This window comes from Balaenoptera physalus (genome assembly GCF_965194825.1).
Source record: "Balaenoptera physalus genome assembly, chromosome: 16".
Taxonomy (NCBI): Eukaryota; Metazoa; Chordata; class Mammalia; order Artiodactyla; family Balaenopteridae; genus Balaenoptera; species Balaenoptera physalus.
Window position 1 is genome coordinate 18960947 of NC_138898.1, and position 14549 is coordinate 18975495.

General features: G+C 38.0%; 1 protein-coding gene and 1 long non-coding RNA gene across 11 annotated transcripts in view; one reads left to right on the forward strand and one right to left on the reverse strand.

Moving 5' to 3' along the window:
* Window positions 1-14547, reverse strand: part of LOC309645376 — a 55004-nt gene extending 40457 nt beyond the window's left edge. Inside the window, exon 1 of the long non-coding RNA XR_014254835.1 lies at window positions 1-14547. This exon is cut by the window's left edge and continues 20838 nt beyond it. This is a non-coding gene — a long non-coding RNA (uncharacterized lncRNA).
* Window positions 1-14549, forward strand: part of ZHX3 (zinc fingers and homeoboxes 3) — a 205317-nt gene that overhangs the window by 114237 nt on the left and 76531 nt on the right. The window lies entirely within an intron of this gene.

Genomic DNA, 14549 nt, shown 5'->3' on the forward strand with positions numbered 1-14549 from the left:
ATCTTTAAAAATAACAACACTGGACAAACTCAGCTTGTAAAAATCTTTGAGCGCTCTGTAAGAAGGCCCAAAATTATGCAATTAATAATGTAACTAATGTAAAAAATAATTAAAGGTAGTGGGTTTATTATTCAGTTGGTATTCAGAGTGAATGTGGCCTAAAAAAGAACATAGGAGTTAGAACATCAGGCTCACATACGAATCTGCGTGTGACTTCGGTCCTGTCACCTCCCCTTTCTGCTCAATAGCTCCTCAGTGCTATGGGCACAGGGGCAATAATAACCAACTCAGGAGGCTACTGGGATGAATTGAGAGAGATGAAAGCACTTTGCAGGCTATGAAGCACTTTGAGAGAGAGAATTGAAGTAAATCCAGTTTCCTGGTTGGCATGGAAATTTCTCAGACTTTCTAGCATAGCGGTGGCGCCATTAGTGCAAATTGATCCACTTTTGTGTGGTATTATCTTATACTTCAGAAGTCTCTGGAGATGGAACCCATTGATTTAATTCAGAGTTTATGGCAGTGGTTCACAGTACCAGCCACTGCTGCTACTGGGATCACTTGATTCATGCCAAGCAGCGACTCTAAAAGGTATTTATACGTTCTGTCGCTTATAGCCCAGACTGAATTCACACGAGAACCTTCTGGGTGTTTTGTTTCATTTTTCTTGCACATCTGGCCCCCATACAACTTTTTGACACTTCCAGTGTGTAGGGTTCACTAAATTTTTCGGCTATTATGTGTGACTTCACACAGATATGTAATTTTTAGGATGTTTGTAACTCGGGCTATTTTCAAGGGTAAAAACTGCACTTCCAAGGATTCTGCCTAATCAAATTGTGCCCGTATGGATTTCAGGATGGCAAGGGTTCAACAAAATGGTCAAATCCACTGATGACTTGAAAATGATACTTGAAAACAGTGAGTGGTCCGATTCCCTCCACCTCTCTGGTACAGGGAAATCCATGGCAGTTATCATTTATTGTTCCAGTTGAATGACTTCAGCAAGGCAAGTTTGCTAAGTAAATGATAAGATAGTGGCACAAAATAGGGCTCCGTTTTGACAAGGCCTTGGGGTATCAGGACGCCGCTCGCATTCCCCCTCTTGGACCTCTTGTGCACAGAATGGTTCACGTCACCCTGAAACCTCCCAGCTGTAAATGAGCAATTCACAACCATTCTGTATGCTGGCTACCCTATTTGCAGGGTGTACTGCTCACTGGCACTATTCATTCTATTTATTTTAATCCTTACTGCTATTTTAAAAATTAAAAGCAACACGTGATTGTAACAAATGCAAACAATATAGAAGGCATAAAGTTAAAAAAAAAAAAGTAAATGCTCTTCTCCTTCCTGATAAAGTCATTATTGTTTAATGGATCAGTATTTATCCTTTGTTCTTCTAAATTCTGTTCATATTCAAACAAATACAAGTCTAGATAGATTGTTCATTATACGATGAAATCATGTATTTTATTATGCAGTATATTTACATATTTTATTGTTTAAATATGTCTTGGAGATATGTTTACATCAGTACACATAGGTCTTAATACTTTTCAGTGGCTGCATTTCATTTCCTAGTACATATGTTCTGTTTTTTGTTTTGTCACTACTTTACTAATGGACATTTTTAATGCTAAGAAATGATGCAATGAATGACCTTATTGATATCGTTGTGATCATGTGCCTGTATTTTAGTACTTCATCAGACTATGTGGGTTCTTAGAAGTGAAATGGCTAGATAAAAGGATATGCCTTTTAAAAATTTGATGGCTGTTACTAGATTGACCTTAATAAAAATTTCACCAATTTATGCTCTCACCAATGGTGCATGAATACTGTCTGGTCTGTCTTTCCAATTTTTGCCAATCTGTGAAGAATGGGGAAAAAAAATCTCATTTTTTATTTAATTTCAATTTCCTTAATTACTAGTGAGGTTGAGCATCTTTCCTAGTTTATAGCTTGTGTATTTTGCTTGTTCATTTTCTTTGCCGCTTTTTCTATATTTTTGTCTTATACATTGTAAATATTAATTGTTTATAATGTGCTTTATAAAATTTATCCCACTATGTCACTTGTGTTTAACCCTTATTAATGGCTTCCTTTACTATTCAAAAGTTTTTAGTATTTATGTAGTCAAATCAATCAACCTTTTCTTTTGTGGTTTCTAGGTTTTGAGTCTTGCATAGGAAGAACTTTAAAATGTTCAGCACAACTAAAAACTTCTCTTTTTTTTTTCTAGTATGTTTGTAATTTTGCTTGTTATATTTCTGTTAAATTCACTTGAAAAATATTGTTCTTTATAATGTGTTGAACTCAGTTGTCCTAATACTTACTCATTTGCCTCTCTTTCCCAACTGATTTAAAAATAGCACTGCTTTCATGGCCTGAAAATCCCATGTATTCAGAGTGTATGTAAATGATCCATTCATCCATTTATCAATTCTTATGCTGATCATACATTATTTTAAGCATTCTAGCCTTAAAATATGTTTTGATGTAAAGTAACTTCCTCTAAATAGTTCTGTCTCAAAACTTTTAAAGCTATTTTGTACTTTTTTCCTTCCAGAGGAATTTCAGATTCAGCTTGTCAAATTCCATGAAAAATCGTGATGCATTTCTCCCAACATATTTTAAATAAAAAGTTTCAAACATACAGAAAAACTGAAAGAATTTTATAATGAACATCCATATACTCACCACCTAGATTTTACCATTAACATTTTACAATACTTGCTTTACCTGATAGAATTTTGATTGTGATTATAATTCTTCTGAATTTAGAGATTAATCTAGAGAGAACTGACATCTATATAAATCCAAATCTTTATCTCTAGGAATATGCTATGACTCTCTACTTATTTAAGTCTTTTTTGTTCTTATTAAAGTTTTATAGTTATTGTCATATAGATTTTGCACATATCTTATCAGGTTTATTTAAAAAATTTTTTAAATTGAGTATAGTTGATTTATAATACTATATTAGTTTCAGGTATACAACGTAGTGATTCAGTATTTTTATAGATTATACTTTTAAAGTTATTGCAAAATAATGACTATATTTCCCTGTGCTGTACAATATATCCTTGTTGTTTATTTTATACATAGTAGTTTGTATCTGTTAATCCCATACCCCTATCTTACCTACCCCTTCCCTCTCCCTACAGGTAACCACTAGTTTGTTCTCTATATCTGTAAGTCTGCTTCTGTTTTGTTATATACAGTTGATTGTTTTACCTTTTAGATTCCACATACAAGTGACAACATAGAGTATTTGTCGTTCTCTGTCTGACTTATTTCACTAAGCATAATATTGTCTAGGTCTATCCACGTTGTTGCACATGGCAGAATTTCATTCTTTTTTATGGCTGAGTAATATTCTATCACATATATATGTGTGTGTGTGTGTGTGTATACACACACACACACATATATACATGCACATACACACACACATACACGCACTACATCTTCTTTATTCATTCATCTGTTCATGGACACTTAGGTAGCTTCCATATCTTGGCTATTGTACATAGTGCTGCTGTGAACATTGGGGTGATGTATCTTTTCAAATTTGAGTTTTCATCTTTTCCAGATATATGCCCAGGTGTGAGATTGCTGGATCATATGGTAGTTCTATTTTTAGTTTTTTGAGGAACCTCCATACTGTTTTCCATAGTGACTGCACCAATTTACATTCCCACCAACAGTGTACCAAGATCCCTTTTCTCCACATTCTCACCAACATTTGCTATTTGTAGACTTTTGGATGATAGCCATTTTGACAGGTGTGAGGTGATATAAGGTTTATTCTGAAGTCTTTTCCACATTTGCTTGTTAATGTGAATGGACTCATTCTCTCCCCACCTCCATTTCCTTCTCTAATTGATTACTTTTGGCATATGGGATACTTAATGATATGTGTGTGTTGCAGATATTTCTCATCATCCTGTCAGTTCTCTTATTAGTTATAATAAATTTTCAGGGGGTTTTCTTACTAGACAGTCCCCTCATATGCAAGTAACACTGCTTTGTCTCAACAGTTTTTACCATCTAGCATCCTATTACTGTGTCAAATGATAATAGTGGGAATCCTTATCTTGTTCCTGACTTGAATGTTTGCTGTGGTTTCTGGGAGAAATCCTTCATCTAAGGACATGTCCTTCTTTTTTCCTTTATTTCCTTCATTTCCTAAATCTTTTCAAGAATGGTCATTTAGACTTGAATAACACTAAAGAACAATTGCACCTAATGGACATATATAGAACACTCCACCCAGCAACAGCAGAATATACACCCTCTCAAGTGCACACAGAACATTTTCTAGGATAGATCACATGTTAGGACACAAAACAAGTCTTAAGAAATTTAAGAAGATTGAAATTGTATCAAGTATCTTTTTCAACCACAGTGAAATGAAACTAGGAACCAATAGCAGAAGGAAAACTGAAAAATTCACAGATATGAGGAAATTAAACAACACATTCTTGAAAAACTAGTGGGTCAAGGAAGAAATCACAAGGGAAGTTAGAGAATACCTTGAAACAAATGAAAACAAAAACACAAGATTCCAAAACTTAGGTATACAGCAAAAGCAGTACAAAGAGGGACATTTATAGTGGTAAATACTTTCATTAAAAAGAGAAGAAAGATCTCAAATCAACTAACTTTATACCTCAAGGAACTAGAAAAAGAAGAACAAACTAAACCTAAAACTGGCAGAAGGAAGGAAATAATAAAGATTAGAGGGAAAATAGAGAATAAAAAACAGTAGAAATATTCAAAACAGAGTTGAGGTTTTTTTTTTTTTTAAAGACAGACAAAATTCACAAATGCTTAGCCAGACTAAGAAAAAAAGAGAGAAGACCCAATAACAAAAATCAGAAATGAAAGAGGAGACAGTACAACTGATGCCACAAAAATAAAAAAGATCATAAGAGACTATTATATGCCAACAAATTGGATAACCTAGAAGAAATGGATAAATTCCACAATACATACAACCTACCAAGACTGAATCACGAAGAAATAAAAAATCTGGCCAAACTTATAACTAGTAAGGAGATTAAATCAGTAATCAAAAACCTTTCAACAAAGAAACGCCCAGGACCAAATGGCTTCGCTGGAGATTTCTACCAAACATTTAAAAAATTTGAATTCACCTGTACCTCAATAATAAATGAATGAATGGGACTTCCCTGGTGGCACAGTGGTTAAGAATCCACCTGCCAATGCAGGGGACACGGGTTCAAGCCCTGGTCCAGGAAGATCCCACATGCTGCAGAGCAACTAAGCCCGTGCACCACAACTACTGAGCCCGAGCTCTAGAGCCTGCAAGCCACAACTACTGAATCCCGCATGCCACAACTACTGAAGCCTGCATGCTTAGAGCCCATGCTCCACAACAAGAGAAGCCACCGCAATGAGAAGCCCACGCATCGCAACAAAGAAGAGTCCCCACTTGCCGCAACTAGAGAAAGCCCGCGCATAGCAATGAAGACCCAACGCAGCCAAAAAAATAAATAAATAAATAAATAAAATAAATTTATTTAAAAAATAAATGAATGAATGGATGAATTTTAACACCAAACCTTCTCAAACTCTTCCAAAAATTGAAGAGGAGGGAACGCTTCCAAACTCGTGAGGTCAGCATTACCTGATACCAAAACCAGACAAAGATACTACAAGAAAAGAAGACTGCAGACCAGTATTCCTGATGAATGTTGATATAAAAATGCTCAACAAAATACTAGCAAATTGAATTGAACAGCATATTAAAAGGATTATATACTATGACCAAGTGGGTTTATTCCTGGAATGCAAGGATATGTGAAAATCAATCAATATAATATACAACATTAACAGAACCAAGGACAAAAACCATGTGATCATCTCAGTTGATGAAGAAAAAGCACTTGATAAAATTTAACATCTTTTATGATAAAAACATTCAACAAACTAGGAATGGAAGATAATTACCTCAGCATAATAAAGGCCATATATGAAAAGCCCACAGCTAACATTATTCTTAATGGTGAAGAACTGAAAGCTTTTCATGTAGGATTAGGAACAAGGCAAGGATGCCCACTCTTACCACCTCTTTTAAACTACTGGAAGTCTTAGCAGAGGCTTCTGACTTGGAAAGGAAAAAGTAAAATTGTCTCTGTACACAGGTGACATGATCATATAGATAGAAAACCCTAAAGATTCCACCAAAAAAACTGTTAGAACAAAGGAATTCAACAAAGTTACAGGACACAAAATTAACACACAACAAAATCAGCTTCTATATACTGACAGGGAAAAATCCAAAAAGGAAATTAGGAAAATAATCTCATTTACAATAGTGTCAGAAAGAATAAAATACTTAAGTTTAATCAAGGAGTCAAAAGACTTGTACATTAAAAACTACAGAACAATTCCAAAAGAAATTAAAGAGAATGCAAGTAAATAGACATCTTATGTTCATGGATTGAAAAACTTAATATTGTTAAAATGTCCATACTACCCAAAGTAATCTACAGGTTCAGTGCTATCCCTATCGGTATCCCATTGACATTTGCTTGCAGAAATGGGAAAAAAATTTCTAAAATTCATATGGAATCTCAAAGGACCCTGAATAGCCAAAACAATCTTGTGAAAGAAAAACAAAGCTGGAGGCCTCACATATCCTGATTTCAAAATATATTACAAAGCTACAGTAATAAGAACAGTATGGTACTGGCATAAAGACAGGCACAGACCAATGGAACAGAATACAGAGCCCAGAAATAAAACTCTCTCATATATGACCAAATGATCTTCAGCAAGGATGCCAAGGCTACACAGTGGAGAAAGGATAGTCTCTTCAGCAAATGTTCAACAAATGGTGATGTGGGAAAACTGGATATCCACATGAAAAAGAATAAAGTTGGACCATTACCTTACATCATATATAAAAATTAAGTCAAAAATAAAGACCTAAACATAAGACCTGAAACTGTAAAACTCCTGGAAGGAAACATAGGGGAAAAGCTTCATGATATTGGTTTGGCAGTGATTTCTTGGCTGTGACACAAAAAGCACATGCAACAAAAGCAAAAATAGACAAATGGGACTATATTAACCTTAAAAACTTCTGTGCATCAAAGGAAACAGTGAACAGAAAGAAAAGGCAACCTATAGAATGGGAGAAAATATTTGCAAACCATATATCTGATAATGGGTTAATATCTGGAATACATAAAGAACTCTTACAGGGCTTCCCTGCTGGTGCAGTGGTTAAGAATCTGCCTGCCAATGCAGGGGACACGAGTTCGAGCCCTGGTCTGGGAAGATCCCACATGCTGCGGAGCAACTAAGCCCGTGAGCCACAACTACTGAGCCTGCGCGTCTGGAGCCTGTGCTCCGCAACAAGAGAGGCCGTGACAGTGAGAGGCCCGCGCACCACGATGAAGAGTGGCCCCCGCTCGCCGCAACTGGAGAAAGCCCTCGCACAGAAACGAAGACCCAACACAGCCAAAAATAAATAAATAAATAAATAAATAAATTTATTTAAAAAAAAAAAAGAACTCTTACAACACAATAACAGAAAACATCCTGATTAAAAATGGGCAAAGGACTTGGCTAGACATTTCTCCAAAGAAGCTATACAAAAGGCCAACAAGCATATGAAGAGATGCTCAACATCACTAATCATTAGGGAAACGCAGGTCAAACCAAATCAGATATCACCTCATGCCTGTTAGGATGGCCACTATCTACCCCACGCCCCCCCCACAAAAAAAAACCCAAAAAACCACACACACAAAAATAATAAGTGTTGGTGAGGGTGTGGAAAAGTTGGAACCTTTGTCACTGTTGGGAATATAAAATGGTGTAGATACTATGGAAAACATTATGAAGGTTCCGTAGTAAATCCATGTGACCAGCAAACCTAGTTCAGGGTTTATATCCAGAAGAATTGAAAGCAGGAACTTGATATTTGTACACCCATGTTCATAGCATTATTTACAATAGCCAAGATATGGAAGCAACTTAAATGTCCATCACCGGATGAATGGATAAAGAAAATGTGGAGAATATACACACACACACACACACACACACACACATATGTATACACATATATATATACACATGCACAATGTATATATATGTATGTATATGTATACACACACAATGGAATATTATTCAGCCCTTCAAAGGAAGGGAATCCTGTCACATGATACCACATGGGTGAACCTTGAGGACATAAGTGAAATAAGCCAGTCACAGAAACACAAGTTCTGCATGGATCCACTTACACGAGGTGTCTAAAGTGGTCAAACTTGTAGAGGCAGAAAGTAGAATGGTGGTTTTCAGGGGCTGGGGAAGGGGAAAGGGGACCCATTTTTGTTCAGTGAATATAGTGTTGCAGTTCTGCAAGATGAAAAGAGGTCTGGAAATCTGACATACAACAGTGTGGGTGTAGTTAACACTACTGTACACTTAAAAGTAGTTAAGATGGTAAATTTTAAGTTACGTGTTTTTTACCACAAGAAAAAAACGAGAGTGTAATCCTATTAAGTGCTGTTTTGGTTTCTCTCCTTTAATTTATTAATGATGTTAATGATTTTTAGAGATTTCCTAGTTTTAAAACATCCTTGCAATGTTGGTATAAACCACAGCTTCCTCTGATAGATGATGAAGAGCCAATTTCCTTAATATATAGAGAACTCTTAAAATCCATAGAAGAATGGACAAAAAATTTATCACAAAATGTCAGTAACACGTGAAAAGATTCTCAGCCATGCCTGTAAAGAAACGCAAGTTAAAACAGTAGTGACCAGTTTTTCATGTATGTATTAGCAAAGACTAGAAGTAGTGATGACATGCAGTGACACTTAGATCACTTCATTCTCTGGTGATGGGGGTGAAAATCAGTACCACCTATTTAGAGGGCAATTTTGTAGTTTACTGACAGTATTTTAAATGCCACAGCAATTGTACTTATAAGAAATTCAGAATTTCAGATATTTTCAAATGTGCAAAAGTATTTGCAGGGATAGCCATTGAGCCATTTTTGTAAGAGTTAAAAAAATTGGCGAAATGCAAATGTCTGTTAAGAGCTAGGTTGGTTAAGTAAATTATGATGCATGCATAAATTGGAACATTGTTTAAAAGAGTGAGATAAACTGTAGGTTCTGACATGGAGAGATGTTGGAACTACATTGTTGTGGGAAGAAAAAAAGAGGATCAGAATGTGAAAATACAACTCCTTTTTTGGTTTTTTAAAAAATGGTTGTAACTTATGTCTAGAAAACATATCTGAAATAATGGGCCCTAGATTGTTAACAGTGGCTATCTCTGGGGAGAATAGGAAGGATTTTCACTTTTCTTCATTATTTCTGAGAGAAACTCTACATAGAGCACCATTTGAAATAGAAAGGAAAAAGGATAAATTTCAGCGTAAATCTGTATTGCTAACAATTACAAAGAAAAGGGAATGCTACCGCAAATTTTTATTTTGGAATGAGTTGAGGTTTCCTTGTGATCTGTTATACCACATGATCCACTTTTAAATATGTCTCATGAATGTTCTTAAAAGAATATGAAGTTGATTACTGTGGAATATTCAAGATTACCCAAATCTGTCAAATCATCCTCGTTACAGAGGTCTCATTCTTCACATCCTTTCTTGTTGTCTACTTGAGCTTTCAAAACCACGAGTAGTATATTGAAATCTCTGATTATGTTTCTGTAACTCTGTCAGCTTCTCCCGTTATTCCTGTTTCTATCAATAAATTGTGGGTTGCATGTCCAGGAGGGCCGAGGCCCGGCCACTATAACACTTGGAAAGCGTCTACTGACAGTAGCCTTCTAAACATTTGAAATCTTTTGTTGAACTCTTATTGTCCTTTCAGTTCCTTCCTGAGAATTCAAACAACAACAGAAAGTTCCTGACTTATCTATAATTTAAAGCTAAACACTTTAAGAATTTGATCTACAAACTCATTTCTAGCCCCCATATGTGTGATATTTTGCAGTGTTGAAGTACAGTGACAATTAGCTGCAGCTTTGTTAATTTAGGGAATTGAGCAATTCCCAGGTTCCAAAGACAGATTCTGGGGGGAAAGTTACGTACTTTCAGTCTTATTTCCTCATTAAAAAAACAATCCATTTATAAGACAGAAACTTTCGAGACAGGGTATAGAAAGGATTGTACAAAGAATGAAGAACCTGCAATTGTCATCTGGTCCTTTGCTGCGAGTCTTTTTGGCAGCACAGAACCTCACATTTATACAGCTCACCTCACTCGGTGCTCGACTCGGCAAACAGTGTGTTTCCTCACAGTAATTACTGCCTTGCTTGTCAGGCGCGGTCCATGAGTGCCTTCTGGAGGAGTGGTTTCTAGATAATTAGAGCTTTCCCCTTTAAGCACTGCTTTTATTGGGTACCCTTTAAAAAATGTATGACAAATAGACCAACCCCAGCTTACCTACATAGGTCATGTTGCTGGAAGTAGCCCCGTGGCAGTAGCCAGGTGGTGAGTATGTGGGTATTCACTGAACAATTCTTTCAACTTTGCTGAATGTTTGAAATCTTTCCTAATAAACACCGGGGGGAAATAACAGCTCAGGAAAGTCATGCAGGCCTTCTTCCAGCAATGTTGTGGTTGCTTGGAGAGCTCAGCGCGAAGAGTGGTTGAGGGCAGTCTCCGTAACCAGCTTGCCAGCCTCTGCTGCCTCCTAGCTATGCGCCCTTCAGGTGGTTACTGCACTCCTCTGAGCCTTGTCTTTCTTGTCTGTACAACGGGAGTGATAATAGTTCCTCCTCTGGGGTTTGCTGTGAGAGTAAAATGAGAGGGTGTGGCTAAAAGCACTCCCTATGGTATTAAACACTCAGTGACCTTCGGCAGCGGCTGCCCCTCCTCCCCCCTCCCCCACTGCTGATGTTTAGTCATCTTCATCATGGATGATGGATGGCTGACTCACTCAGAGAATGGTAGGCAGTGGTGCTCCCCTCCATCACTGATTTGAAAGACAGTTTCGGGCTACCCTGAGACTCAGTTGTGAATGACATTGGGACCATTTCCCCAAATCAGATGCATCTTCATGTTGTCCCCTTCTCAGCCTTAGTAAATAAAATACGAGGGACATAACGTAACTCTTCCTTGGTGCAGCCCAGTCCCCATAGCAAATGTCAGTTGGGCCTGAGTGTCAGGTGCTGTGGACCTTGGGCCTGCACTTCCCTGCCCCTCAGCTCCGCTGCTCCCTGGCCTCCTGGTGAGCACGCTTGCTTCCTTAGCTGCCAGGTCTGCGGTTCTCTTCCCTCTCTCGCCTCAAACCTGATATTCACAGCCACTGCCTTTCACCTTTCCCCAGGGCAGAAGTCAGGAAGAGGAAGGCAAATCAGGAAGTCATAAATCAATGGCATCACCTGTAACCTTAGAAGTGAGAATGATGACCCTCTTCTACAGAACTGAGTGCGGAAACTTTCTGTCCTCCACCTTTCTTGGGTTTTTGAAGTCCTTTCAGTGGTTTTTAGTATATTCACAGTTTTATGCAACCATCACCACTACCTAATTTTAGAACATTTGCATCACCCCCAAAAGAAACCTCATCCCCATTAGTGGTCAGTCCCCGTGCTCCCCTCCCCTCAGCCCTTGGCAAACACTAATCTATTTTCTGTCGCTATGGATGTACCTATTCTGGGTGTTTCATACAAATGCAGTCACATGATATGTGGCATTTTGTGTCTGTCTGCATGATGTTTCTGTCCTTGCTGTAGCATGTGTCAGTACTTCATGCCTTTCTGTGGCTGAGCAGTCGTCCGTCATAGGGACATGCCGTATTGTGTTTATTCATTCACCCATTGATGGCCGTTGAGGTTGCTTCTACTATTTGGCTGTTATTATGAGGATGCTCTGAATATGTGTGTGGACATATTTTCATTTCTATTTGGTATATACCTAGGAGTGGAATCACTGGGTCTTATGGTAACTGTATATATAACTTTCTGAGGAACTGCCAAACTGTTTTCTGAAGTGCAGCAATGGCTGCACCATTTCACCTTCCCACCAGCAACGTAGGAGGGCTCTAGTTTCCCCCCCTTCCTCACGTGTAGTACTATCTGTCATTGTGATTATAGCCATCCTGGTGGGTGTGAATTGGTATCTCATTGTGGTTTTAATTTGTATTTCCCTAATGACTAATGATGTTGAGCACTTTTTAAATATGCTTATTGGCCATTTGTATGTTTTCTTTGGAGAAATGTCTATTCAAATCCTTTACCTATTTTTAAATTGGGTTTTTGTCTTTTTATTACTCAGTTATGAGCGCCTTACCAGATATGTGATTTGCAAATATTTTCTCCCATTCTGTGGCTTGTCTTTTTCACTTTCTTGATGATGACCTTTAAAGCACAAAAGTTTTTTAATTTTGATGAAGTCTGATTTATCTGTTTTTTCTTATGTCACTTGCACATTCAGATATTCTATTTGATGTCTTCAGTGTCTTATCTGAAAATCTGATTGGCTTACTGGAAACATAACTGTATTATTCTTAGTTTTCCTGATTTGGAATCTAATCAGGTGGTAAAGCACTTGATTTAAAATGTTTGCCGGTAATATATAGGTAGAAGAGCTTAGAAATGTTGATACTTGTTGAGCTGGTAAATTACCCGTTTCTGTGCGCTCAGCCTCAGGAAATAATATGATAGAAAAAATACATCCTATATGCCCAGAGGTCATTTCACTGTCACCTATGAGAGTGGCACGCTGAAAGCCAGTTCATAGCAGAGGAGGTTAAGTCCATAGTGGTACATTATTAGGCAGCTATTGCATATTATAATTATGAAGCTGATTTAATGACACTGTTGATGATGAAATGTTTAGTGAAAAAAACCAAAACACAAGTGTGTGCCCATTAATGATTAAAAATGTGTATAAGATATCTGGACTAGATGGGAGATTATAGGTGGCTTTCTTAAATTTCATTTTCTATTGATATATATTTTTTTACTATTAAAAATTAAGTTAAAAAAACATGCATGACATTTCACGTCAGTGGGGGAAATGGTGACAAGTGGGTACACTGGGTATCTGTTTATCCTTATGTCACACCAACTATTTTTTTTTTTAATTAATTAATTAATTTATTTTTGGCTGTGTTGGGTCTTCGTTTCTGTGCCAGGGCTTTCTCTAGTTGCGGCGAGCGGGGGCCGCTCTTCATCGCAGTGCGCGGGCCTCTCACTATCGCGGCCTCTCTTGTTGCGGAGCACAGGCTCCAGACGCGCAGGCTCAGTAATTGTGGCTCACGGGCCCAGTTGCTCTGCGGCATGTGGGATCTTCCCAGACCAGGGCTCGAACCCGTGTCCCCTGTATTGGCAGGCGGATTCTCAACCACTGCACCACCAGGGAAGCCCCCAACTATTTTTTTAAGAGTAATTATTTTTTATCATCATGATCACCAGGACTAGTCTTAAAATCAGAAAAAATAGTTTGCTGTGTTTATTTACTAAGAATTTGAATAGAAGTATTTAATTTTCTTTACATTTTTATATCAAATCCAAACACTGATGATAACATGATTCTGGTATTAGAATTACTATTATTTTAGTCATTATCAGCATTGCAATTTGCTAAAAGAAAGGTAATGATGATTGTGGTGGTATGTTAATAATAGAGATCACAGAAATACTTTTCTCTTGGCATCTCATGAAAGAATTAGTAATAGTAGTATTTTACATGTAAATAAATCAGTCATTCCAGTTTTTGAAATAAATTTGAAATGGAACAAAGATTTAAGGGTTTTTGGTTTTTGGTTTTTGGTTTTTTTTTTTAAGGACTAATAAAGGCACTGAAAAAAATAAGAAGTAAGCCCAATACAAGGTCACGGGTAGCGTGCACACCCAAGGTGAGGCTATTTGTGGGGTTGCTGCCCCAGAGAGAGATGTACAGTTCATGGGCCACAACCCGCGTCTGTGGATCCCCTGACCCTCCGACCTTGGGCTTCACCTGAGCAACAGGGGGCCGGGGTGACAGGGTAGCAGGCAGGGACGGCCCGCAGAGCCCCGCTCCTGTGGCATCAGTGCCCCTCCCCGGTGCACGCACTGCAGTGGGCTTGGCCTCTGGGCCTGGAGCGGGCGTCCTGCTCTCACACGTGGGAAGGCTATGAAAAGAAAACCCTTGTGGGCCCAAACATTTAAACAAGAATTACACTAGGATCTTTTGTTCTCGCTATGACATGGTTAGAATTCATTTGGAGGTCCAGAAGAGGGTTTTTTTTGTTGTTGTCATTTTTGAATCTGAGTTATTTTATGCGAGGAAACAGAGGGAAACACAACACAGAAACACATGGCTGAAGTCTGTCCAGTGGTGTTGGGACGTCCCCGCGTCATTCCTCAGGGCACTATTTTGTGAGTGTCTGGGGGGGCTTCTGACTCAAAAGTCACATCCGAGGTTGGATGTTGGATTCCTTGGGAAAAGGCCCGGGTGATCGAAGGCAAGCAGTGGAGTGTGCCTGGGAATCTGGGAAATACATACACAGCCCGGGAGAGGGATGCTCACCGTTTCTCTTTTCCTC